Below are 25,983 nucleotides of genomic sequence, written 5' to 3' on the forward strand. Positions count from 1 at the left end.
ATGTAGCTCCTCCTGCTAAGCAAGTTGGATAGAAGTTGTCCTAAGCAGCTCCCTCTGGACACTTTCAGGTCAATAATTTCCTGAAGACCCACCTCTCCCCTCCCCAGAGCTCTCCTCTCCATGGGCAAGCTTTTCTCAGCTGCTTCCTGACCCCACCGTGCCTGCCTGCTGCCCAATCAGACTGCTGCAAGAGAAGTGACCTCCCAAACAAGCTCCCAGCCATGCCAGCTTTCCCTGCCTCTGCCTCTGCCCTCTTCAGCAGCTCTCCTCTCGGCTGGGGGCTTTCTCCTGCCCTGCATGACCTCCCAGTGCTGCCCGCCTGCTGCTGGCCAAGCAGGCTGCAGTCACAGAGCTCATCTCACAAGCACTGTGCCAGTGCTGCCACAGTCACCTGCCTCTCTCTGCCTCCTTCCTCCCTCCAGGCTCTGCCCTCTACCTCCTGGGCTTTGTCAGGCCCTTGGCCACCTCCCATGCCTGCCCACCTGCTGCTGGCCAAGCAGCTGCTCTGAAAGCAGAGACCTCACCATCCAAGCCACCAAGGTCACCTTCACCTCTCCCTCCCTCTCACCTCCTCCCAAGCTCTCCTTGCTGCTGGGCAGCCTCTCCCATGCTGCTGATGACCTCCTAACACCTGCCTGCCCATCCACTGCTGGCCACTGGGCTAACTGGAATGCAAGTGAGCTCACAACCAACACAGCAGCCATTGTGCTTGCGCCTGCCCTTCCCGCTCCCGCTCCCGCTGCCACATGCCCAGCTGTTGAATCAGCTCCCAGCGCTCATGGTGACCCCAGTGGCTGCTCCCCTGCTGCTGGCCGGCGCTGCTGGCACAGGAGCCATTCCCCAGCGATGTGCCAGTGCTCCCCTCCACCTGCCTGCCCTCTGCCCTCCTGCCAAGCTCTCACCTCCCGTGCTCGGAGGTACCTGCTGGGCCTGATGCCCTCCCAGCGCCTGCCTGCCCAGCCAGGGCAGTGCTGCTGCTGCTGCAGCTACAAGAAGCTCCCAGCCAGCAGCCAGCCCTCTCATCTTCATGGGCACACCCTCTTGCCTCACAGGGCTGTGGTCTCTGCTGAGAGGCACTTGAGGATCTGACAAGTCCTGCCTGTTTGCCTACTGCTGGCCACTCAGCTTGTTGCAAGAGTCGTGCCCTCATGATGTCCTTTGCCCTGGGCAGGCTTTCTGAGGATGTGGCTGGGCTCTTCCTGCATGGGGAGCTCCACTTCCCACATGACAGCCTGCCATGTCGTTGGAGGGCAAGCCGACACTTTGTGGAGAGGAGCAATGCAGCCGCTTGCCAGCCCTCCCCGCTGTTGGTCAGGGGGGTGGAGACTGAGGAAAAAGCTCCCCCTCCGCCGGAGATGCTGGGCATTGAACCCAGGACCTCCTGCATGCAAAGCAGGTGCTCTTCCACTGAGCTACATCCCCTTACAAATTGTCGGGGGGAGGGGGCTGATGCGGGCACATCTCATGCCACGACATGTCCCTGACAAGCACAGCCCTGTTGTGCCCTGGTGCCCTGAGAGCCTCAGCAGAAAGCAGCACTCAACCCCTCGTGCTGGGCCGCAGGCTGGCATGGGGCAAGCTGGCATTGCCTCTCAGCTGCCACTGCTCCTGCACCAGGCTTGCACTGCCAGGACTGCTGTGCCTTCGCAGCGGGCGGCTTCCTCAGCCCACGGGCGCCCCGGTCCATTCCCAGGCTCTACGCACTCTCACACACAGTACTGCTCACACTCACACCAGTCACAGTGTCTCTACATTTCTGTTCCTATAGTCTTGCGGTGCGCCTCATGCTGACCAGGCTGTGCACTCCCCTTCTGGCCACACCGAGATGGGACTTCAAACCCACTCCAACCCTGGGGATGGGACTCCTACCCATCCCCCTGGGACGTCTTACGGTGGCCAGCCCGCGTACCCCCCTGCCTGGGACGCCTTACGATGATCAGCCTGCGTACCCCTTCAGCGCACTCTGTTACCAGAGCAGAATTTAGAATGTAGGCGGGAATTTAAGACTCACCTTCTTGGGGCCTCCTCTTGCCAAAGATCCCAGGTGAACTCACCCCATGGCGCCAGATGATCGTTTGGAGACGAGAGGCCCCAACAGTGCTCACCTAGGGTCCCATCTGGGGTGCCACGCTCTTAGGGAAGGTTAGGCTCGCCGGCCACCAGAACAGGGTCCAACCCTAGGTTCCCGCAGAAAAGTTCCCAGCCAAATCAAAGCAAATTAAATAATGACATTTTAAGGACGTGCATGCCGTCATTACAGCTCGAGCTGGGTGCCTCCAAAGAGGGACCCCGAGCAAAGAAATCCCGGGGCCATTACGACTTTCCAATCGAAGCTCTCCACCCCTCCCGTGGTAGTTCAGACCACTAGTAGTATTCAGGTCTGGGGTCTCCTGCTCCTTACTGGCTCGCATGGTTGTTCCTAGGTAGGCTGCTTTTCTCCCTTCTCTTTACTGTTGCGGTTTCTGCTGACGGATGTGTCTTTGTTTCTTGTTGGGGCCTACCGTTGCCTCGCAAGGTCCGGACAAGGAGGAGGAGGAGGTGATTCCAACCCATAGCAATGAAGACTGCCCCAGCAGTGAGCGGAGGCTTTGTCCCTCAAGGTCCTGATGCCCTGCGCCGGTCTTATTTCAAAGCCTCGACATCTGTTATGGAAATTAGGCTTGTCGGCCACCATGACAGGGCTCGAGCCTAGGTTGCCGCAAGTAAAGTTCAGAGCCAAATCAAAACAAATTACATTTTAATCACGCGCGTGCCGTCATTACAGCTCGAGCTGGGTGCCTCCAAAGAGGGACCCTAACGTAAACAAATCCTGGGCAATTATAGGTTTTTCCACTTACATTTCCCACCCCTCACGCGGAAGCTAGACCAATAGTAATTTTTTGGTCTGGGGTCTCCTGCTCCTCATTGGGTCTCACCGTCGTTCTTAGGTAAGCTGTTTTTCTCCTCCTCCTTGTTTTTTGCGGTCTCTGATGAAGGTTGTACCTCTGTTTTTGTTGGGTCTGGCGGTTGTCTCCCAAGGTCTTCTTTTTCAATTGTTTTGACGTCTTCCCTTTCGGGGTGGGTAACACAGGAACGCAGGCTGTGTGTGGCTTCCCTATTTTCCCAGCCTGAACGAGCTCTGAGGCACTATTTTTTACTAAACTCGGTAAAGGTTTTTTACTTTTCCCAAGTGCGGCCTAAGGCTTCAGCAAATTTAGCTACTCATGCTAAGCAAGTTTTATAGAAGTTGTGCTAAGCAGCTATTTCTAGACAGTTTCAAGTCACTCTTCTTTAACAACATCCTCCCTTTCGGAGGGTGAGACCCAGCAATGCCGACTGCTTGTAGCTTCCTTATCTGCCCAGCTTGAACCAGCTCTGGGGCCCTTGCTTACTGACCTAGGTGAAAGTGCCTCCTGTTCTCTGAGTGCAGCCTAAGGCTGCAGCAAATGTAGCTCCTCCTGCTAAGCAAGTTGGATAGAAGTTGTCCTAAGCAGCTCCCTCTGGACACTTTCAGTTCAATAATTTCCTGAAGACCCACCTCTCCCCTCCCCAGAGCTCTCCTCTCCATGGGCAAGCTTTTCTCAGCTGCTTCCTGAGCCCACCGTGCCTGCCTGCTGCCCAATCAGAGTGCTGCAAGAGAAGTGACCTCCCAAACAAGCTCCCAGCCATGCCAGCTTTCCCTGCCTCTGCCTCTGCCCTCTTCAGCAGCTCTCCTCTCGGCTGGGGGCTTTCTCCTGCCCTGCATGACCTCCCAGTGCTGCCCGCCTGCTGCTGGCCAAGCAGGCTGCAGTCACAGAGCTCATCTCACAAGCACTGTGCCAGTGCTGCCACAGTCACCTGCCTCTCTCTGCCTCCTTCCTCCCTCCAGGCTCTGCCCTCTACTTCCTGGGCTTTGTCAGGCCCTTGGCCACCTCCCATGCCTGCCCACCTGCTGCTGGCCAATCAGCTGCTCTGAAAGCAGAGACCTCACCATCCAAGCCACCAAGGTCACCTTCACCTCTCCCTCCCTCTCACCTCCTCCCAAGCTCTCCTTGCTGCTGGGCAGCCTCTCCCATGCTGCTGATGACCTCCTAACACCTGCCTGCCCACCCACTGCTGGCCACTGGGCTAACTGGAATGCAAGTGAGCTCACAACCAACACAGCAGCCATTGTGCTTGCGCCTGCCCTTCCCGCTCCCGCTCCCGCTGCCACATGCCCAGCTGTTGAATCAGCTCCCAGCGCTCATGGTGACCCCAGTGGCTGCTCCCCTGCTGCTGGCCGGCGCTGCTGGCACAGGAGCCATTCCCCAGCGATGTGCCAGTGCTCCCCTCCACCTGCCTGCCCTCTGCCCTCCTGCCAAGCTCTCACCTCCCGTGCTCGGAGGTACCTGCTGGGCCTGATGCCCTCCCAGCGCCTGCCTGCCCAGCCAGGGCAGTGCTGCTGCTGCTGCAGCTACAAGAAGCTCCCAGCCAGCAGCCAGCCCTCTCATCTTCATGGGCACACCCTCTTGTCTCACAGGGCTGTGGTCTCTGCTGAGAGGCACTTGAGGATCTGACGAGTCCTGCCTGTTTGCCTACTGCTGGCCACTCAGCTTGTTGCAAGAGTCGTGCCCTCATGATGTCCTTTGCCCTGGGCAGGCTTTCTGAGGATGTGGCTGGGCTCTTCCTGCATGGGGAGCTCCACTTCCCACATGACAGCCTGCCATGTCGTTGGAGGGCAAGCCGACACTTTGTGGAGAGGAGCAATGCAGCCGCTTGCCAGCCCTCCCCGCTGTTGGTCAGGGGGGTGGAGACTGAGGAAAAAGCTCCCCCTCCGCCGGAGATGCTGGGCATTGAACCCAGGACCTCCTGCATGCAAAGCAGGTGCTCTTCCACTGAGCTACATCCCCTTACAAATTGTCGGGGGGAGGGGGCTGATGCGGGCACATCTCATGCCACGACATGTCCCTGACAAGCACAGCCCTGTTGTGCCCTGGTGCCCTGAGAGCCTCAGCAGAAAGCAGCACTCAACCCCTCGTGCTGGGCCGCAGGCTGGCATGGGGCAAGCTGGCATTGCCTCTCAGCTGCCACTGCTCCTGCACCAGGCTTGCACTGCCAGGACTGCTGTGCCTTCGCAGCGGGCGGCTTCCTCAGCCCACGGGCGCCCCGGTCCGTTCCCAGGCTCTACGCACTCTCACACACAGTACTGCTCACACTCACACCAGTCACAGTGTCTCTACATTTCTGTTCCTATAGTCTTGCGGTGCGCCTCATGCTGACCAGGCTGTGCACTCCCCTTCTGGCCACACCGAGATGGGACTTCAAACCCACTCCAACCCTGGGGATGGGACTCCTACCCATCCCCCTGGGACGTCTTACGGTGGCCAGCCCGCGTACCCCCCTGCCTGGGACGCCTTACGATGATCAGCCCGCGTACCCCTTCAGCGCACTCTGTTACCAGAGCAGAATTTAGAATGTAGGCGGGAATTTAAGACTCACCTTCTTGGGGCCTCCTCTTGCCAAAGATCCCAGGTGAACTCACCCCATGGCGCCAGATGATCGTTTGGAGACGAGAGGCCCCAACAGTGCTCACCTAGGGTCCCATCTGGGGTGCCACGCTCTTAGGGAAGGTTAGGCTCGCCGGCCACCAGAACAGGGTCCAACCCTAGGTTCCCGCAGAAAAGTTCCCAGCCAAATCAAAGCAAATTAAATAATGTCATTTTAAGGACGTGCATGCCGTCATTACAGCTCGAGCTGGGTGCCTCCAAAGAGGGACCCCGAGCAAAGAAATCCCGGGGCCATTACGACTTTCCAATCGAAGCTCTCCACCCCTCCCGTGGTAGTTCAGACCACTAGTAGTATTCAGGTCTGGGGTCTCCTGCTCCTTACTGGCTCGCATGGTTGTTCCTAGGTAGGCTGCTTTTCTCCCTTCTCTTTACTGTTGCGGTTTCTGCTGACGGATGTGTCTTTGTTTCTTGTTGGGGCCTACCGTTGCCTCGCAAGGTCCGGACAAGGAGGAGGAGGAGGTGATTCCAACCCATAGCAATGAAGACTGCCCCAGCAGTGAGCGGAGGCTTTGTCCCTCAAGGTCCTGATGCCCTGCGCCGGTCTTATTTCAAAGCCTCGACATCTGTTATGGAAATTAGGCTTGTCGGCCACCATGACAGGGCTCGAGCCTAGGTTGCCGCAAGTAAAGTTCAGAGCCAAATCAAAACAAATTACATTTTAATCACGCGCGTGCCGTCATTACAGCTCGAGCTGGGTGCCTCCAAAGAGGGACCCGAACGTAAACAAATCCTGGGCAATTATAGGTTTTTCCACTTACATTTCCCACCCCTCACGCGGAAGCTAGACCAATAGTAATTTTTTGGTCTGGGGTCTCCTGCTCCTCATTGGGTCTCACCGTCGTTCTTAGGTAAGCTGTTTTTCTCCTCCTTCTTGTTTTTTGCGGTCTCTGATGAAGGTTGTACCTCTGTTTTTGTTGGGTCTGGCGGTTGTCTCCCAAGGTCTTCTTTTCCAATTGTTTTGACGTCTTCCCTTTCGGGGTGGGTAACACAGGAACGCAGGCTGCGTGTGGTTTCCCTATTTTCCCAGCCTGAACGAGCTCTGAGGCACTATTTTTTACTAAACTCGGTAAAGGTTTATTACTTTTCCCAAGTGCGGCCTAAGGCTTCAGCAAATTTAGCTACTCATGCTAAGCAAGTTTTATAGAAGTTGTGCTAAGCAGCTATTTCTAGACAGTTTCAAGTCACTCTTCTTTAACAACATCCTCCCTTGCGGAGGGTGAGACACAGCAATGCCGACTGCTTGTAGCTTCCTTATCTGCCCAGCTTGAACCAGCTCTGGGGCCCTTGCTTACTGACCTAGGTGAAAGTGCCTCCTGTTCTCTGAGTGCAGCCTAAGGCTGCAGCAAATGTAGCTCCTCCTGCTAAGCAAGTTGGATAGAAGTTGTCCTAAGCAGCTCCCTCTGGACACTTTCAGGTCAATAATTTCCTGAAGACCCACCTCTCCCCTCCCCAGAGCTCTCCTCTCCATGGGCAAGCTTTTCTCAGCTGCTTCCTGAGCCCACCGTGCCTGCCTGCTGCCCAATCAGAGTGCTGCAAGAGAAGTGACCTCCCAAACAAGCTCCCAGCCATGCCAGCTTTCCCTGCCTCTGCCTCTGCCCTCTTCAGCAGCTCTCCTCTCGGCTGGGGGCTTTCTCCTGCCCTGCATGACCTCCCAGTGCTGCCCGCCTGCTGCTGGCCAAGCAGGCTGCAGTCACAGAGCTCATCTCACAAGCACTGTGCCAGTGCTGCCACAGTCACCTGCCTCTCTCTGCCTCCTTCCTCCCTCCAGGCTCTGCCCTCTACTTCCTGGGCTTTGTCAGGCCCTTGGCCACCTCCCATGCCTGCCCACCTGCTGCTGGCCAATCAGCTGCTCTGAAAGCAGAGACCTCACCATCCAAGCCACCAAGGTCACCTTCACCTCTCCCTCCCTCTCACCTCCTCCCAAGCTCTCCTTGCTGCTGGGCAGCCTCTCCCATGCTGCTGATGACCTCCTAACACCTGCCTGCCCACCCACTGCTGGCCACTGGGCTAACTGGAATGCAAGTGAGCTCACAACCAACACAGCAGCCATTGTGCTTGCGCCTGCCCTTCCCGCTCCCGCTCCCGCTGCCACATGCCCAGCTGTTGAATCAGCTCCCAGCGCTCATGGTGACCCCAGTGGCTGCTCCCCTGCTGCTGGCCGGCGCTGCTGGCACAGGAGCCATTCCCCAGCGATGTGCCAGTGCTCCCCTCCACCTGCCTGCCCTCTGCCCTCCTGCCAAGCTCTCACCTCCCGTGCTCGGAGGTACCTGCTGGGCCTGATGCCCTCCCAGCGCCTGCCTGCCCAGCCAGGGCAGTGCTGCTGCTGCTGCAGCTACAAGAAGCTCCCAGCCAGCAGCCAGCCCTCTCGTCTTCATGGGCACACCCTCTTGTCTCACAGGGCTGTGGTCTCTGCTGAGAGGCACTTGAGGAGCTGACAAGTCCTGCCTGTTTGCCTACTGCTGGCCACTCAGCTTGTTGCAAGAGTCGTGCCCTCATGATGTCCTTTGCCCTGGGCAGGCTTTCTGAGGATGTGGCTGGGCTCTTCCTGCATGGGGAGCTCCACTTCCCACATGACAGCCTGCCATGTCGTTGGAGGGCAAGCCGACACTCTGTGGAGAGGAGCAATGCAGCCGCTTGCCAGCCCTCCCCGCTGTTGGTCAGGGGGGTGGAGACTGAGGAAAAAGCTCCCCCTCCGCCGGAGATGCTGGGCATTGAACCCAGGACCTCCTGCATGCAAAGCAGGTGCTCTTCCACTGAGCTACATCCCCTTACAAATTGTCGGGGGGAGGGGGCTGATGCGGGCACATCTCATGCCACGACATGTCCCTGACAAGCACAGCCCTGTTGTGCCCTGCTGCCCTGAGAGCCTCAGCAGAAAGCAGCACTCAACCCCTCATGCTGGGCCGCAGGCTGGCATGGGGCAAGCTGGCATTGCCTCTCAGCTGCCACTGCTCCTGGACCAGGCTTGCACTGCCAGGACTGCTGTGCCTTCGCAGCGGGCGGCTTCCTCAGCCCATGGGCGCCCCGGTCCGTTCCCAGGCTCTACGCACTCTCATACGCAGTACTGCTCACACTCACACCAGTCACAGTGTCTCTACATTTCTGTTCCTATAGTCTTGCGGTGCGCCTCATGCTGACCAGGCTGTGCACTCCCCTTCTGGCCACACCGAGATGGGACTTCAAACCCACTCCAACCCTGGGGATGGGACTCCTACCCATCCCCCTGGGACGTCTTACGGTGGCCAGCCCGCGTACCCCCCTGCCTGGGACGCCTTACGATGATCAGCCTGCGTACCCCTTCAGCGCACTCTGTTACCAGAGCAGAATTTAGAATGTAGGCGGGAATTTAAGACTCACCTTCTTGGGGCCTCCTCTTGCCAAAGATCCCAGGTGAACTCACCCCATGGTGCCAGATGATCGTTTGGAGACGAGAGGCCCCAACAGTGCTCACCTAGGGTCCCATCTGGGGTGCCACGCTCTTAGGGAAGGTTAGGCTCGCCGGCCACCAGAACAGGGTCCAACCCTAGGTTCCCGCAGAAAAGTTCCCAGCCAAATCAAAGCAAATTAAATAATGACATTTTAAGGACGTGCATGCCGTCATTACAGCTCGAGCTGGGTGCCTCCAAAGAGGGACCCCGAGCAAAGAAATCCCGGGGCCATTACGACTTTCCAATCGAAGCTCTCCACCCCTCCCGTGGTAGTTCAGACCACTAGTAGTATTCAGGTCTGGGGTCTCCTGCTCCTTACTGGCTCGCATGGTTGTTCCTAGGTAGGCTGCTTTTCTCCCTTCTCTTTACTGTTGCGGTTTCTGCTGACGGATGTGTCTTTGTTTCTTGTTGGGGCCTACCGTTGCCTCGCAAGGTCCGGACAAGGAGGAGGAGGAGGTGATTCCAACCCATAGCAATGAAGACTGCCCCAGCAGTGAGCGGAGGCTTTGTCCCTCAAGGTCCTGATGCCCTGCGCCGGTCTTATTTCAAAGCCTCGACATCTGTTATGGAAATTAGGCTTGTCGGCCACCATGACAGGGCTCGAGCCTAGGTTGCCGCAAGTAAAGTTCAGAGCCAAATCCAAACAAATTACATTTTAATCACGCGCGTGCCGTCATTACAGCTCGAGCTGGATGCCTCCAAAGAGGGACCCTAACGTAAACAAATCCTGGGCAATTATAGGTTTTTCCACTTACATTTCCCACCCCTCACGTGGAAGCTAGACCAATAGTAATTTTTTGGTCTGGGGTCTCCTGCTCCTCATTGGGTCTCACCGTCGTTCTTAGGTAAGCTGTTTTTCTCCTCCTTCTTGTTTTTTGCGGTCTCTGATGAAGGTTGTACCTCTGTTTTTGTTGGGTCTGGCGGTTGTCTCCCAAGGTCTTCTTTTCCAATTGTTTTGACGTCTTCCCTTTCGGGGTGGGTAACACAGGAACGCAGGCTGCGTGTGGTTTCCCTATTTTCCCAGCCTGAACGAGCTCTGAGGCACTATTTTTTACTAAACTCGGTAAAGGTTTATTACTTTTCCCAAGTGCAGCCTAAGGCTTCAGCAAATGTAGCTACTCATGCTAAGCAAGTTTTATAGAAGTTGTGCTAAGCAGCTATTTCTAGACAGTTTCAAGTCACTCTTCTTTAACAACATCCTCCCTTTCGGAGGGTGAGACCCAGCAATGCCGACTGCTTGTAGCTTCCTTATCTGCCCAGCTTGAACCAGCTCTGGGGCCCTTGCTTACTGACCTAGGTGAAAGTGCCTCCTGTTCTCTGAGTGCAGCCTAAGGCTGCAGCAAATGTAGCTCCTCCTGCTAAGCAAGTTGGATAGAAGTTGTCCTAAGCAGCTCCCTCTGGACACTTTCAGGTCAATAATTTCCTGAAGACCCACCTCTCCCCTCCCCAGAGCTCTCCTCTCCATGGGCAAGCTTTTCTCAGCTGCTTCCTGAGCCCACCGTGCCTGCCTGCTGCCCAATCAGAGTGCTGCAAGAGAAGTGACCTCCCAAACAAGCTCCCAGCCATGCCAGCTTTCCCTGCCTCTGCCTCTGCCCTCTTCAGCAGCTCTCCTCTCGGCTGGGGGCTTTCTCCTGCCCTGCATGACCTCCCAGTGCTGCCCGCCTGCTGCTGGCCAAGCAGGCTGCAGTCACAGAGCTCATCTCACAAGCACTGTGCCAGTGCTGCCACAGTCACCTGCCTCTCTCTGCCTCCTTCCTCCCTCCAGGCTCTGCCCTCTACTTCCTGGGCTTTGTCCTGCCCTTGGCCACCTCCCATGCCTGCCCACCTGCTGCTGGCCAATCAGCTGCTCTGAAAGCAGAGACCTCACCATCCAAGCCACCAAGGTCACCTTCACCTCTCCCTCCCTCTCACCTCCTCCCAAGCTCTCCTTGCTGCTGGGCAGCCTCTCCCATGCTGCTGATGACCTCCTAACACCTGCCTGCCCACCCACTGCTGGCCACTGGGCTAACTGGAATGCAAGTGAGCTCACAACCAACACAGCAGCCATTGTGCTTGCGCCTGCCCTTCCCGCTCCCGCTCCCGCTGCCACATGCCCAGCTGTTGAATCAGCTCCCAGTGCTCATGGTGACCCCAGTGGCTGCTCCCCTGCTGCTGGCTGGCGCTGCTGGCACAGGAGCCATTCCCCAGCGATGTGCCAGTGCTCCCCTCCACCTGCCTGCCCTCTGCCCTCCTGCCAAGCTCTCACCTCCCGTGGTCGGAGGTACCTGCTGGGCCTGATGCCCTCCCAGCGCCTGCCTGCCCAGCCAGGGCAGTGCTGCTGCTGCTGCAGCTACAAGAAGCTCCCAGCCAGCAGCCAGCCCTCTCGTCTTCATGGGCACACCCTCTTGCCTCACAGGGCTGTGGTCTCTGCTGAGAGGCACTTGAGGATCTGACAAGTCCTGCCTGTTTGCCTACTGCTGGCCACTCAGCTTGTTGCAAGAGTCGTGCCCTCATGATGTCCTTTGCCCTGGGCAGGCTTTCTGAGGATGTGGCTGGGCTCTTCCTGCATGGGGAGCTCCACTTCCCACATGACAGCCTGCCATGTCGTTGGAGGGCAAGCCGACACTTTGTGGAGAGGAGCAATGCAGCCGCTTGCCAGCCCTCCCCGCTGTTGGTCAAGGGGGTGGAGACTGAGGAAAAAGCTCCCCGTCCGCCGGAGATGCTGGGCATTGAACCCAGGACCTCCTGCATGCAAAGCAGGTGCTCTTCCACTGAGCTACATCCCCTTACAAATTGTCGGGGGGAGAGGGCTGATGCGGGCTCATCTCATGCCACGACATGTCCCTGAGAAGCACAGCCCTGTTGTGCCCTGGTGCCCTGAGAGCCTCAGCAGAAAGCAGCACTCAACCCCTCGTGCTGGGCCGCAGGCTGGCATGGGGCAAGCTGGCATTGCCTCTCAGCTGCCACTGCTCCTGCACCAGGGCTGCACTGGGGTGTTGTGCACACAGCTCCAATTTCCCCCCAGGGGTGCAGCAGAGGGGCCGCAGGAGCAGGCAGAGCTGGTGGTGGGCAGGGAGCTGCCTACAGCCCCTCACCTGGGTACCAGGCCTCCCCCGCACTGCTCTGCCCACCAGCACCCGGCGGTGGGTGAAGGGCAGCATCCCCTTCCCTGGGGCTGGGGACATGGCTGGGGTCAGGGACATTCCCATTCCTGCAGCACCGGGGACTGTCCCGATGCCGGAGCTACCCCAGGACAGCCCCAGGCGGGGTCTCTGTGGCGCAGCAGGCAGCGCGTTCGGCTGTTAACCGAAAGGTTGGTGGTTCGAGCCCACCCAGGGACGATGCCCTCTTGGTGGGGTGTCTGGGGGGTGGTTGTGCTGCCCAGCACCCTGCATTTTGCAGGTTCATGTTCAAGCTGGGAAGCCAATCCCCAGGGCAGAGTCAAGACCAGGATCAGCTCTGGTGAGGATAACCAGGCTCAGACCCAGCCCCGTGATCGCTGGCAGGTCCATGGTGACAAGGCAGTGCCAAGGGCAGGCCATAAAGGCAGTGCATGGGTCAGAGTCTAGATCAGTGGTGTCCACTGTTAAAGAATAGCGAACTGAAACTGTCTAGAGGTAGCCGCTTAGCACAACTTCTATAAAACTTGCTTAGCATGAGAAGCTAAATTTGCTGAAGCCTTAGGCCGCACTTAGATAAAATAATGAAGTTTTACTTAGTCCAGGAAGAAAAGGGCCTCAGAGCTGGTTCCAGCTGGGAAGAATAGGAAGTTACAAGCAGTCGGCATTCCTGCGGCTCACACTCCGAAAGGGAGGATGTCAAGGCTTTGAAATAAGACCAGTGCAGGGCATTAGGACCTTGAGGGACAAAGCCTCCGCTCACTGCTGCGGCAGTGTTCATTGCTATGGGTTGGAATCACCTCCTCCTCCTCAGGACCTTGAGACACAACAGTAAGACCCAACAAAAACAGAGGTACAACCGTCATCAGAGACTGCAAAAAACAAAAATAAGGAGAAAAACAGCTTACCTCAATGAGGAGCAGGAGACCCTAGACCAAAAAATTACTATTGGTCTAACTACCACGTGAGGGGTGGGAAATGTATGTTGAAACAATTATAATTGCCCAGGATTTGTTTATGTTAGGGTCACTCTTCGGAGGCACCCAGCTCGAGCTGTAATTATTGCACGCGTGTCATTAATATTTAATTATTTAATTTGTTTTGATTTGGCTCTGAAATTTTCTGCGGGAACCTAGGGTCGGGCCCTGTTATCGTGGCCAACAAGTCTAATTTCCATAACAAGCTCATAAACATTTCTCTGCCCCCCTGCCTGCTGCTGGCCTCCCTGCTGCTCTGGAGGAAATGACCTCAAGGTCAGTTCCCAGCAATGGGCCTGCTGCTACTGGCCTATCACGTACTGAGACACAACTGACCTCACCAGCACATTCCCCACTTCACAGCCTGCTGCTGGCCTATCGGCTTCTCACCCAGAAGGCACCTCACAGGCACCTTTACAGCCAGGTGCCTGCTGCAGCCCCAGAGGCTGCTGGGACAGGAGGGACCTCAGCGTCAGTTCCCAGCCAGGTGCCAGCTGCTGGCCTGCCAGCTGCTCTGTCTGCAGTGACCTCCCAAGGGACTTCCCAGGCAGGGGCCTGCTGCTGGCCTATCAGGCACTCAGAAAGAGATGACCTCACAGTCCCCTTCACAGCCATGTGCCTGTCACCAGCCTACGAGCCTCTGAGACAGCAGCTACCTCACGATAACGTCCCCAGCCATGCGCCAAATCCTGGATTCTCATCTGCTCCGGCAGAAGTGAGCTCCAAAGCACAGAGCCGAGCCACGGGCCTTGCTGGCCTGGCAGCTACTGACCAAGAGCTGATTTGACACTGGGGATCTCCTGGCCCAGCTCTCGCAGACAGCCGTGACCTCCCTGCCCACAGCCCGGCCATGCGGCTATTGCCGCCTGCAGCTGCCCCTGCCTCCCCCAAGGCTCAGCCAGCTCCTGAGCAACTTCCCTGATTCACCCCGGGGCCTCACAACGATCACAGTGCAGCAAAACACCCACTATGCACCAGTTACTGTCCCAAGAGAACATCAGCTCCTGCCTAGGTAGCACCTCCACCTGGCCCGTGAAACTTAGCAATTGCAGAAAGGCCTGCAAGCAATTCTGGGCAACATCTCCTAACAGGAGGATTGCAGGGGAGCAGCGACGATGGAGCTGGAGACAGCAGGGCCTCACGTCCCAGGCAGAGGGAGAAGCCTTCCCGCAACTCCCAAGTCTGGTTCCTGCCCCAGTGCTGAACACACCCAGCAAATCCTCCACACACCCAGGACAACAAGTACTCTCCTGCTTGGGGCCCTGACACTCTGAGACACGGGGAAGGACTGCGGCCAGGGCATCACAGCGGGTGGAACCAGCAGAGCCGGGATTCAGCAGCTCTGCAGCCTGGCCTGGGAGCAGGGCTAATGACACTGGCCAGGGCAGCACTGGCCGAGCAGGGCTAATGCCACCGGCCAGGGCAGCACTGGCCGCCCAGCAGCTGCCCAGGCCCTGCAGGAGCCCAGCAGCTCCCAGCACAGAGCTGCTCTGCAAACACCCTCCCGGCTGCTGCCAGGGCTGCAGGGCTCCGGCCCAGCAAGAGGCACGGAGCAGCCGCAGCGGCTGGGGCCCGGCGGGACCCGCGGGGACAGCCTCTCTGCGAGCCCTGGAAACTCACTTTTCAGGACAAAAGGGAGCCTGGGGCAGGGCCCTGGCGAGGCCACCAGCAGCCTGCTGCACTCCCATTGGCTGATGGAGCCATCAGTCCGACCCAGCCCGCCCTCCTCCCCTTGCTAGCCAATAGGAGGGCAGCACTGGGGGCGATGCCATGGCAACGCTGCGGCCCTGTGTGACGCGGCGGGCAGCCACCTCCCCTTGCCCCCCGCCCCCGCCCTTGCAGTGGGGTGCCATGTTGTGGGCAGCAGCCCAGGGGCTCGGCAGCCCTCGCGCTGTGCCCGGCAGGGCTGGGCCGTGGCCAGGCAGGGGCTGCTCTCTGTGGGGCCGGGCTGGGCCCTGGCGCGTCGCTCCGCAGGGCTGAGGAGCCCCGGGGCCCCAGGGCAACCAGGGCCAGAGCAGCTCTGGGCCTGCCGGTGCTGGGCAGCGGAGGGGTGGGGCCGGGAGGGGCCGGGGGAGATGGCCCTGCTGGGCTCCCCCCAGCACTGCCCCCCACGGCTCAGAGAAACAGGCTTGGGGGCAGCAGGGACTTGTGGGGTGGCGATGGCACCCCCACCTGTTCCCAAGCTGCTCCCCCAAACAGGCTGTCTTTTGGGTGCAGAGGTCTGACCCCCATTTGCAGGAGGACAGGGGCTGTGGCCATCAGAGGACAACATCTCTGAGCCCAAAACATGCTCTGCCATGTTATAAGAGTGAAAGGATTCAGGGGGAAGGAAGAGAGCTTCTCCCAAACAAGTGGACACCTTGGGGTTATTACAAGGTGAAGGATCCATTTCCAACATGGGCCTTTCCAGCAGGCTCTTGAGAGCGACACAGGAGCTGCAGGACACCCCAGCCTCCAGGACGCAGCACCCCTTTCCTGCCAGAGCCAGATCCCCAAGGGGAACCCACTCTCAGGGAAGCCTGGCCATGGATTGCCCCCCAGCCTCCACAAGGGGATGGAGCCAGCCCCACAGGAGCCCTGGGGCTCAGGATAGCCCCAGCCCTAGGACCCAGGAGTCCTGGCTGCCATGCTGTCCCCTGAGCCAGATGGGACCCTCAGGCAGGGCTCTCATGGCAGCTCCCAGCGCTGTGCAGCCGCTCCCAGAGCCCACGAGCCACAGTAGTTTTTGCAGTTAGCAGTCTCTATGAGATACCTTGGGAAGGAGCTCCTGAAGTCCTTACCCTTGGCGTAGAGCTACAGGAGTGTTGGGAAGAAGGAACTGAGTTCTGGGCTGATGGTCTTGGTCCAGCAGTCCTGCATCTCACTTGCCCCCCACGCCCTCAGCTCTTCTGTCCATCCAGGAAAACGTGTGTTCTTTCCATCTCGTCACCCAAAACTCCCCTCCAACCTGCTCCTCTGCCTTTCAGGGAGGGGCCCCAAGGCGGCCCTGCTGCCTCCTGTCCCCACTCTTTGCCATGGAGCAGCTCTGCAGGGCAGCGGTGGGGAGCATGTGAGCAGCTCCTGGGCCTCGCAGAGAAGTGAGGGCACTGCTGTGGCACCGGGGAGACCTCCCTGTGATGCGGCACATCCCACTGTGACCTCAGCTCGTGTCATCAGGTGGCTCAGTAGGTCACTGCCATGGAGATGGCAGAGCCAGGGAGAGAGCAGATTTCCCCTCCCCTCACCTCCCTTCACCTCAGGTATTTTCCAAAAACTTGCTGATAAATTCTTCAGGAACATCTGCAGACAGTGCCAAAGGCTGTGACATATTTAGACGGGGGGGAGTCCTGGAGAAGTCACTTCTGTACCGCTATTATGTGGGCATAGAGCTGGGGCTCAGGGAAGCCCCTTCCCCAGCATGCAGGAGTCCTGGCTGCCACATTGTCCCCTTGAGGCAGGTGGGACCCGCAGGCAGGGCTCTTCTGACAGCCCCCAGCCCTGTCCTGCCACCCCCCAAGCCCTGGACCCACAGCTATTTTTACAGTTAACAGTTTCTGTGCTATAGCTCGGGAAGGAGCTCCTGAAGCCCTTACCCTTGGTGGAGAGCTGTAGGAGCACTGGGAACAAGGAACTGCAGTCGTGGCTGATGGTGTCCGTTCAGCAGCCCCCCACCTCGCTAGCCCCTTGCCCTCAGCTCACCTGTCCATCTGAGGAAAAAGGATGCTCTTCCTGCCTCATCACTCAAAACTCTCTAGCGTGTCCCTGCTCCTCTGCTTGTCAGTGAGCAGTCCCAATGCGGCCCCGGTGCCTCCCATCCCCACCCCTTGCCATGGAGCAGCTCCGAAGGGCAGCGGTGGGGGCACGTGAGCAGTGTCAAGCAGCACACATGAGCAGGGCCTCACAGGGAAGTGAGGACACTGCTGCGGCACCAGGGAGACCTCCTTGTGAGGCAGCACATCCCACTGTGACCTCAGCTCATGTCATCTGGGGCACAGTAGGTCACTGCCATGGAGATGGCACAGACCAGGAGAGCTGAGAGATTTCCCCTTGTGTTCTGCAAAGCAGCCACCTCCCTTCAGTTCCCAGTTATTTTCCAGAATTTCTGATAAATTCTTCAAGAACATCCCCAGGCAGTGACAAAGGCTGTGAAATATCTTAAATGGGGCACTGGAGAGGTCACTTCTGCGCCCTTGCACTGACAGGCCTCTGCACTGGGCAGACCTGTGTAGTAACCTGGGGTTTGGGGGTTCATTTGGGGTTTGGCATTTTTCAGAGACAGGAGAAAAGACATGTGGGATGAAACACACACAAAGCGTGGCCACAAGCTGAGATGCTTTGGTGAGCCTCAAAACTGATAACTACTGTGGGTTGCTCTTTTTGTAGAAGTAGGATGTAGGACAGTATGCGACAGGATGTAACCTTCCTCCTTTAGGCACCAAAGCAGGCTCTTTCTTTTTAAAAGTCCTCTGCAAGGTTTCATGGTCTGCGGTGCTTAAGATAGAGGTGATACACTGGAAAAGAGCAAACATGCCCTTAGCACACATCATCCAGGCGGTTTTATCCAGGACCCTCGTCCCTGCCATGCTCCAAAGCCAACGGGGCAGGCCAAGTAGCAGATCTGGAGAAGTTTTCCCATTGCCCATGAATTTTGCCTAGCTTTCCTTCTGGCTGAGCCTGGGGTAAGCTGTTTCTCATCTCTGGGGCTCAGCTGATCCTTGGGCTTCTCAGCATGACCTCGCGGCAGCGCTTCTCCCCTGGGTGCAGTCTGGGATCTCTTGGGGGCTGTACAGCCCTGGCACCCCAGATCTCCCCACCACAGACACCCTGGCTCTCCCAAAGGGTTTGTACAGCCCTGGCTCCCTGGATCTCCCACATTTTTGATCCCGGGCTTCTCAGGACATGTCCACACACTGCAGGGCTCCTGTCCGCGCTTTGGTGCACAGTCTGTAAGGCAGTGCAATGCCTCAGGACCTGCATTTTGGCTCATTCAGAAGTTTGTAAGGCGACCAGCTGCCAGCGCTGCAGCTCCTGGTGTTTGAGAACATCCCTACCACCAAACTTCCTGCTCTTCCTCGTCTCTGCACAGTCCCAGGGCAACTCTTGTGGAAGGGAGACTCCATCCCCCTTGAATACTGTCAGAGATGGGGCTTTCCGAGTCACTGCAAAAGGAAGGACTCATCTTCTTCGGGTTGCTTATTGAGCCTGTGGCACCCCTTCTGCGATGCTGTGAGCCCCAGCCCTGCACTCTGGGGCTCCAGGGCTCTCCAGGGGGACGGCTTCAAATGACAGAAGTGTTGCTTTAGAGAGCTCCCTCGAAGCTGAGACACGTTGTGGAGCTGAAGGCCTGATGGAGGCTAGTCTGGGATGTGGCAGTCTCCCCTACCTGCCCCCTGCTCTGGGCCCGAGCACCCAGGAAGGTCCCAGGAAGTGTTTCAGTGCAGGTGGGATGGTTTTTGCTCGATATCCCTGAGTCCTGCGTGAGTGTCACTAATCACCCAGGAAAATTCCCCTTCTTTAGGCCCTTGCATCAAGGCTTTTCCAGACTTTTGATACAGAAACACAGCCCAGTCCAGGATCCCCAAGAGCAGCACAGCCCACAGCATGGCCTGGGACCCCCAGGAGCTGTGTGGCTCTCTCTTCTGTTTCCACGTGCCCTGATTAAATGGACAATTTCTAACATCGCCTTTACAGCACCCTAGCTGGACATTGCAACTTTCAATTTTTTCCAGTTTTCCTCTTCCCCTTACTCTTGGTTCATTCAGATACCTAGTTGCTGAGTTGCACTTCAGGGAATTTAAAGCTTGCTCTGTCTTTCACTAGTCTGTCCCTTTAGCCAAGGCATTGGTTGTGTTTATATTTGGCATTTGCTATCTGTCCAAAAGATTTCTAGTAAGGCTATCCCTTGTGGAAAGTGGACCTCATTGGAGGCAGCTTGCGCTTAGCATACTGTTCAGGAGTGTCATTATTATTATTATTATATATATTTTTTGCAACTATATCATGCTTTATTCTTTGTTTGCTGCTAAAAGAAAAACCTTCTTTGTCTATTTGCAGCTAGTTTTCTAGGTAAAGCAGATGAGAATTGGGGCTTATGAGCTGTAGCATTCAGTTGCAGACTTCCGTGGAATAAGGTTAGCTTTTAACAAGAGTGATGGAAGTCCCAGGTGGCTGTTGAGAGCAATGGCAGGTTTGGGGAGATGGGGAGGAAGATTGTCCATGCAGGGTCTGACCTCCAGGACACTGCTTTTCCAACATGTCCTGACTTCATTAGGAGACACTCTGGATCAATCTCAACTGGAGAATGTTGCTGCCACTTACTCTGAAAGTTGAAAAATAATAATAATCATTTAAAAAAAAAAATTTAAAAGCAGAAATGTTTTTATACTATTGAAGTCTCCATCTTTCAGCTACACTCCCCAAACCTCTCCCATTAGCCATACAAGACCCGAAGAAAATTATAGGGAGAGACGCGGTTCATCAGGGCTTTTGCATTTTAATGATCCCCATGGTGTATTTGGTGCTGAGTTCATGAACCACAGCTACTGGAAGGAGACTGAACAAAACATTCCAGAAGTCAAAGTCCGAAGCAAAGCCCAAAGTGTCTTTGAGTGTTAGTGGGCCCCACTGAGGGCCAAGAGCAGCAAAGACTCCCCAGGGGCTGATTTGAGCAGAAAATCGTGATCACCAACTACAGGCAGGCAAAGGAAATGTGCAGGTGTTTCTAATGCCAAGTCAACCTTGATGTGTTTGATCAAGCAAAATGGGCAAGGACGGACACACAGCCCCTGGGAAGGCAGATCCTTTTCTGCCACGTTTCCCAGGGCTCTTCCTGGGGGCAGGTTGCATGTGGGGGTGTGCAATGCCAAGTGCAGGACAATGACACAGTGCCTCTTGGGGTCCCCTGGGAGGCAAGCGGCCCTCAGGCTTGCCAGTGCCCTTGACTGTCTCCGCCACAGGCTGTCCTACACCTACACTGTCCCACACCTGCTTCTGTGACCCAGCAGACTGTAAATCTGCTTCTCCACCTTGCTCTCACTCCAGGATCTCCCTCTCATTACTGGTGTCTCTCCATCCTCACTGGCTGTTCCTTGAAACACAAAGTCACAGGGTCCAGTACCATCAGTTTGCCACACCTCCCCAGGCTTTTGTCCTCTGCAGCTATATCTCTTATTGGTCCACAACCACTGTGGAGCTAAGTGGGTCCAATGGGGGCAACGCTGCCTGGCCCCTGTTTGTGCCACTGGCAGCTCCCCTTCCATACACACTGCTGGTGGGGTGTTGTAGATCCCCCCTGTGCTCTCCTGGGATCCTGGGGCAGAGCTCCATCCTACTGAGCTCCTCTCTAGCGAAATAAACTGCCTCTGCCCCATTGCCCCACAGCCTGAACAGCCACACTAACAACCCTTCACGGGGCTGCTGCCTGCAGCACCCTGCACATCCTGCAGCTCTGATGCTTTAAAATTGCCAGTAGTTGTGGTTCCTTGCAGATTGGCTGCACTCGGTGCAGTGAGCCGCTGCTCTGCCACCAGCCGGGCAGCTGCCTCCCCCTCCTGCTCTGTGTCTGACTCCGAGCTGGGGGCCTCGTCGGGGTCCCAGACATTGCCATCCCAAGTTTCTGGATCCCAATCCACTTTTTGCACCGGTGCCCACACTGCCAGGGGACAGACATCTCACCGACCCCCTGTCACCACCGGCAATTTGCAATGTGGGCGGCCAAAACAACACACCAATGCTCCAGCTTTTCATCTCAATCCGTGGCTGCAGTTGCAGCCTCCTGGGTAGGTTGGCAAGCCTCCTTAGCATCTTCGAGATTGCTTTCCAACTGCCCATTTCCCTGGTGCTGCATCAGTAACACCTTGTCCAGTGTGTGGAGCACAGTCAGGAGGATCCACCCCAGATCCCCCACTACCTTTTGCACTGCCAGTCCTGCTTTTTCCAGCCGGAGCTTGGAAACCAGTTCCAAGAGCTGCTCTGGGGATACCCCCAGCTCACTCTCTAGCTCCGGCCTTGCTGCGGTGGCGACCTACTCCACCAGCTTGAGAGCCATGGGTACCCATCGACCCTGTAATGGGCACCCCAGGAACGCGGCTCCCCACCTCCCCCTTGTCTTTTCACCCCCAAAGAGGCATCTCCACACCAGTATTCTGGCAACTATGCCAAATGTGAACACAAGGCAGGCAAGAGAAGGTCGCACACCGGCAGAGAGAGACACTCAAGGTTCGTAAGGGGTTTGTAAGGGGTTAAACAGGATAGATTTAATAAAAGCCTTACACTACAGACTGCACAGGGAGCCCTGGGAAATGTGCCAAGGGGTTGCTGATGGGAGGCTGCTAGAAGCACGGGTCGGACACACAGATTGGACACCCAGGTGGGACTCACAGGTCAGACGCCCAGGTGGGGCTCGACTTGTTATATCCTAAGGGCCCCTTGAATCTACTAGAACTATTTCCTTAGCTGGGCTAACCTTCAGAAACTACTGTCTGGGAAGCAGCTGGACGTTGTTGACAAAAAGGAATATGCATGCCTGGCCCTGATGGGAATTTGGTCGGCGTGTAGTTTCACATGCTGGGCCTGCTGCTACGTACTCTGCCAGTCCCTGACTCCTCGCCAGGTCTTCCACAGGTGTTCTCACTACGGTGGGGAATGGCCAGTGCTGGAAATGGGTGGTACAAGGGGCTGGGTGTGTGAGGAGTGTCCTGGGACAGCTTCTCCTCTCTGTTCATGCAACAACAAGCTGGGCTGATCTTTGTTCTAACAGACCCTGCTTGAGGCCCCCACAAGATAAGGATGGCCTACAGGCCCAGTAGACAGCCTCAGGATCTCCTCTGCATGCTCCCTGCCAGACCTGCAGAGGACCCAGGAGAGGGCTCGTCCTCCCAGGGCTCACGGCATGACATCCAATCCTCCAGCTAGGCATGGAGCCTTGTCTGGGGGTGACTTTTGGGGGTAGGACCAGCACACAGGGTGGGGGAGATTGTCACAAGGACATGTGCGGACAGCAGCAAACTGATGTAGCTGCCGGTTCCTGCTTCATTCAACGCAAGCTCCCACAAGGGATCCCAGGCTTCTTTTGGTGCCACCCGTCAGGAGGGACAATGGCATGATGAGCTGGGAGGGTGGGGAGCATTAATCCTTCTTCAGCCACTTCCCAGGCCATGTGGAGGGGGCCATGCGGCCAGGACAGCAAGGGCTTCTGCCTCTGCACTGTGAGGTCACTCTAAACGTTGTCTTAGATTAAATGTCAGCATTTTTCTCTCCAGGACACTTTCAAGCCCAGTTCCACTTCTTTCTCACCTCTCCCAACCCCTCCTCTGATCTTGCTGGCCATTCCCACAACCCCTTCCCTGTTCTCCTCTGCAAAGCAAGTGGGCTGTGAGGCCCCGGGGCCACAGGGTGACTATGCACTGGCCGTGCTGGTCAGGGTGGGAATCAGACCCAACTAAATGGGGATCACAGCCTCTAGTCCCTCCAGGGGGATGCAGATGTGGCAGGTGCTTGGAGGGACTGTGGAGCATTTCCAGGGGTGCTAGTTGTGTCCAGGTGCGCCTCTAGATCCTGGCCCTGGTATTTCACAGAGGGTGTCTTGAAACCCTCTCCAGTCTCCCTTTCCTGTGCCAGCTGGGTCCCCACTGCCTCTCCTGGGATTGCGGAGTCCTCCTTTGCCCACGGATACCTGGGTTTAGTGCTTTACCTTTAGATGACTCCACCTTGGAGGACCTCTCCCTTTGTGAGGCTCCTCTCACTGCCCACCCCAGGCACACACTGTCCCAGGAGATCCCCTGGGCTCTCCTGGCAGCTCCAGCTTCCCCTCCAGAAGGACAGGCATCTGACACTGGGCGTTAACATGTGAGACAGCTCTGGGTATGTAAAACTGTGACCATTCATTGCCTCCACTGTCACTGGACACTGATGGGTGTGTCCTAAATCCAGCTCTTGGCCTCTAAGAGATCATTACACGATTATGAGCTTTTTGCCCCTGAACCCATGGACAACCCTGCACAGTAGGCCCTTCTGGGCTGCTTGGGCCTATGCTTGACACCCGCTTTGGAAGAAGAGCCAGCCTTCAAGCACTGCACCAGGAAGAAACTACTTTCTTTCAGAGATACTGTGAGGGAGACAGCTCTGACCCAATGTTGAACACAATGTTATGTGGGCACCAGGTGAGACGGGTCAGTCTCAGTAAAGGTGGAATGAATCCAAGCATTTGTGCAACAACATGACAACAAATACTACCAATAATAGTAATAATGGTCATAGTAAAAATAAAGTGAACGGATAAAGCTCAGCCCTGGTATGGGATACTGTGGAAGTCATTTGTGGAGAGCAATGGCAATGTTACCACTGCTGAAAAATGTCCATGAAATCACTTTCCTCAGTGACTCCTTGAGCTCCTTGTTCCTCATGCTGTAGATGAGCGGGTTCAGTGTTGGAGGCACCACTGAGTACAGAACAGCCACCACCAGATCCTGAGCTGGGGAGGACATGGAGGGGGGCTTCAGGTAGGCAAAAAATGAGGTGCTGACAAACAGGGAGACCACGGCCAGGTGAGGGAGGCACATGGAAAAGGCTTTGTGCCGGCCCTGCTCAGAGGGGATCCTCAGCACCACTGCGAGGATCTGCACATAGGACAGAACAATGAAAACAAAGCACCCAAAGGCTAAACAAAGACTAACCACAATAATCCCAACTTCCCTGAGGTAGGCGTCTGAGCAGGAGAGTTTGAGGATCTGGGGGATTTCACAGAAGAACTGCTCCACGACATTGCCTTGGCAGAGTGGTATTGAAAATGTGTTCACAGTGTGCAGCACAGCATTGAGAAAACCGCTGCCCCAGGCAGCTGCTGCCATTTTGACACAGGTTCTGCTGCCCAGGAGGGTCTCGTAGTGCAGGGGTCTGCAGATGGCAAGGTAGCGGTCATAGGCCATGACTGTGAGGAGAGAAAACTCGGCTGCAAACAAGAACACAACTAGGAAGACCTGGGCAGCACACCCTGCATAGGAAATGGCCCTGGTGTCCCACAGGGAATTGGCCATGGATTTGTGGACAGTGGAGAAGATGGAGCTGAGGTCAAGGAGGGAGAGGTTGAGGAGGAAGAAGTACATGGGGGTGTGGAGGCGGTGGTCGCAGGCTACGGCTGTGATGATGAGGCCGTTGCCCAGGAGGGCAGCCAGGTAGATGCCCAGGAAGAGCGAGAAGTGCAAAAGCTGCAGCTCCCGTGTGTCCGCAAATGCCAGGAGAAGGAACTCATTGATGGAGCTGCTGTTGGACCTTTTGCTTTCTGCAGGCATGGGGGACTGTCCAAAGGGGAAAAGACATTGAGAAGTTAGGAGAGAATCTTCAAGCAAAAAAAAAACCCCAAGTTGTTGCAGTTCTCATACAACCCCCCACACTGCCTCTCTCTTTACTGAGAAGATCTTTGTGCAGCTCCCTTGCTTGAGCTCCACTTTGCACTGGCTGAGTGTGCTGCTGTGAGGAGCAGGGGCCTCTGCCTGTGGGGTCCAGAGGAGTCAGTCCTGCTGTGCAGCAGCGGGAACAGGGGAATGGGGGTGACGAGCTCTGACATTCACCATTTCTGTCAGCTGAAATACACTTGTCACATAGAAGGCTTTTCAGCATCTTTACTGTGAATTCTAAAGAACGATGTTTGAGGAACAGAGTTTCTGGGATTTTATATTTTATTTTAGATGGTCTTGTCACCCCTGGGCAGTGTTCCTCAAAAGTAGAAATCCTTGGCATTTCTACTGTGAGTCCTGAGAAAAACGGATTCACTGTCCCTTGTTGCAGCGTGAGGACAGCTGGTCTGTCTATTAGTCTTGTTCCCAGCTGTCCTGTGCTCCCACCTCATTGAGCTGGTGGACAATCACACTCATATGTTGCCCTGAAAGGAAACCAGCCACTGCTGAGAGCAGAGGAGTCCAGTTTCAAAGTGCAGATCTTCAACCATCCTCCCTTGCTCCAGGCACCAGAGGGAGGTCTCCACACTCCCCTTCTACCAAGGACACACAGGGCTCTTTTCAGATGCCCTTATACTGCCTCCCTTGACCATCTCCATACTTTCTGCATCTCTGCACCTTCTTCATTTGTCTCTCAGCTATTACAGCTATGCTATGAGACAGCAGTGCCTTTCTGGAGCTCTCAGCCTGGCAGGACACCACAGGGAAACAGCCAAAGGACCATCAGGACTGAAGATGGGCTCTCCTTAAGGGAGGATCAGCTCATTTCCCAGCCCAACAGACTGCATTTTTTGGGGCTGCACAGCTTAGAAGGGGACTGCAGACCCCTCACTTCCATGCAGACCCCTCTGTTGCCCAACTCACAGCGGTGGTGTCTGAACTGCAGCTGGAAACCCATCCACCCCGGAGAGCCCGAGAGAGGAACAGGGGCAGCATGGACAGAAGAAACAAGGAGCAACACCATGATCCTGCTGCCAAGGGAGGCAAGGAGAGAGACAGAGGGACACTTGGGAAAGCCTTCACCTTACCCTGCGGGGCATGCCACCTGGCAGATGGTGACGTTGCAGGGCAGTCACTCTCAACCTGTTTGTTGGCAGCACTAAACAGGCCACTGGCAGGAGAGAGGCCCCTCTCCTCTGCTGGAGGTCTGGCTGCAGAGGAGGCAGCTCATGGCCTGGACTCCATGTCTGTCAGGGCAGAGGGTCTGCTGGGTGGGAGCAGAGACATGGGGGGCTTGCTCAGTGGAGTGTGTTTGCATTGGAGGGACTGACCATGACTTGCCCAAATCCATCCTCCCACGATGATTCTCTTAGCAGTTCCCTCTCCTTCCCTGCCCGTTTCTGCTGCCTGGAGCAGTCCCTGCTGGGACCTTTCTCTCTCCCAACATCTTTTCCCAGTCAGTGCTCACAGACTGCATCACACCTTTTGTGTGCTCAGATCTGCCCGACAGAAACCTCCCGGGACAGTGCATTGTCCAGAGGCACCTCTGTGCCTGCAGTTCATAAGGAGCAGGTGACATAAACCCCAGGGAGACCACACAGGTG

At 56.4% G+C, this 25,983-nt stretch overlaps 1 non-coding gene across 1 annotated transcript; it reads left to right on the top strand.

Annotated features, from left to right (window-relative positions):
* Positions 1–12,179: 12,179 nt before the first annotated feature.
* On the top strand, positions 12,180–12,252 carry TRNAN-GUU (transfer RNA asparagine (anticodon GUU)). Its single transcript has one exon. It is a non-coding gene; the product is annotated as a tRNA-Asn (tRNA).
* Positions 12,253–25,983: the final 13,731 nt, after the last annotated feature.

The sequence above is a fragment of the Dromaius novaehollandiae genome, unplaced genomic scaffold (genome assembly GCF_036370855.1).
Source record: "Dromaius novaehollandiae isolate bDroNov1 unplaced genomic scaffold, bDroNov1.hap1 HAP1_SCAFFOLD_42, whole genome shotgun sequence".
NCBI classification, from domain to species: domain Eukaryota; kingdom Metazoa; phylum Chordata; class Aves; order Casuariiformes; family Dromaiidae; genus Dromaius; species Dromaius novaehollandiae.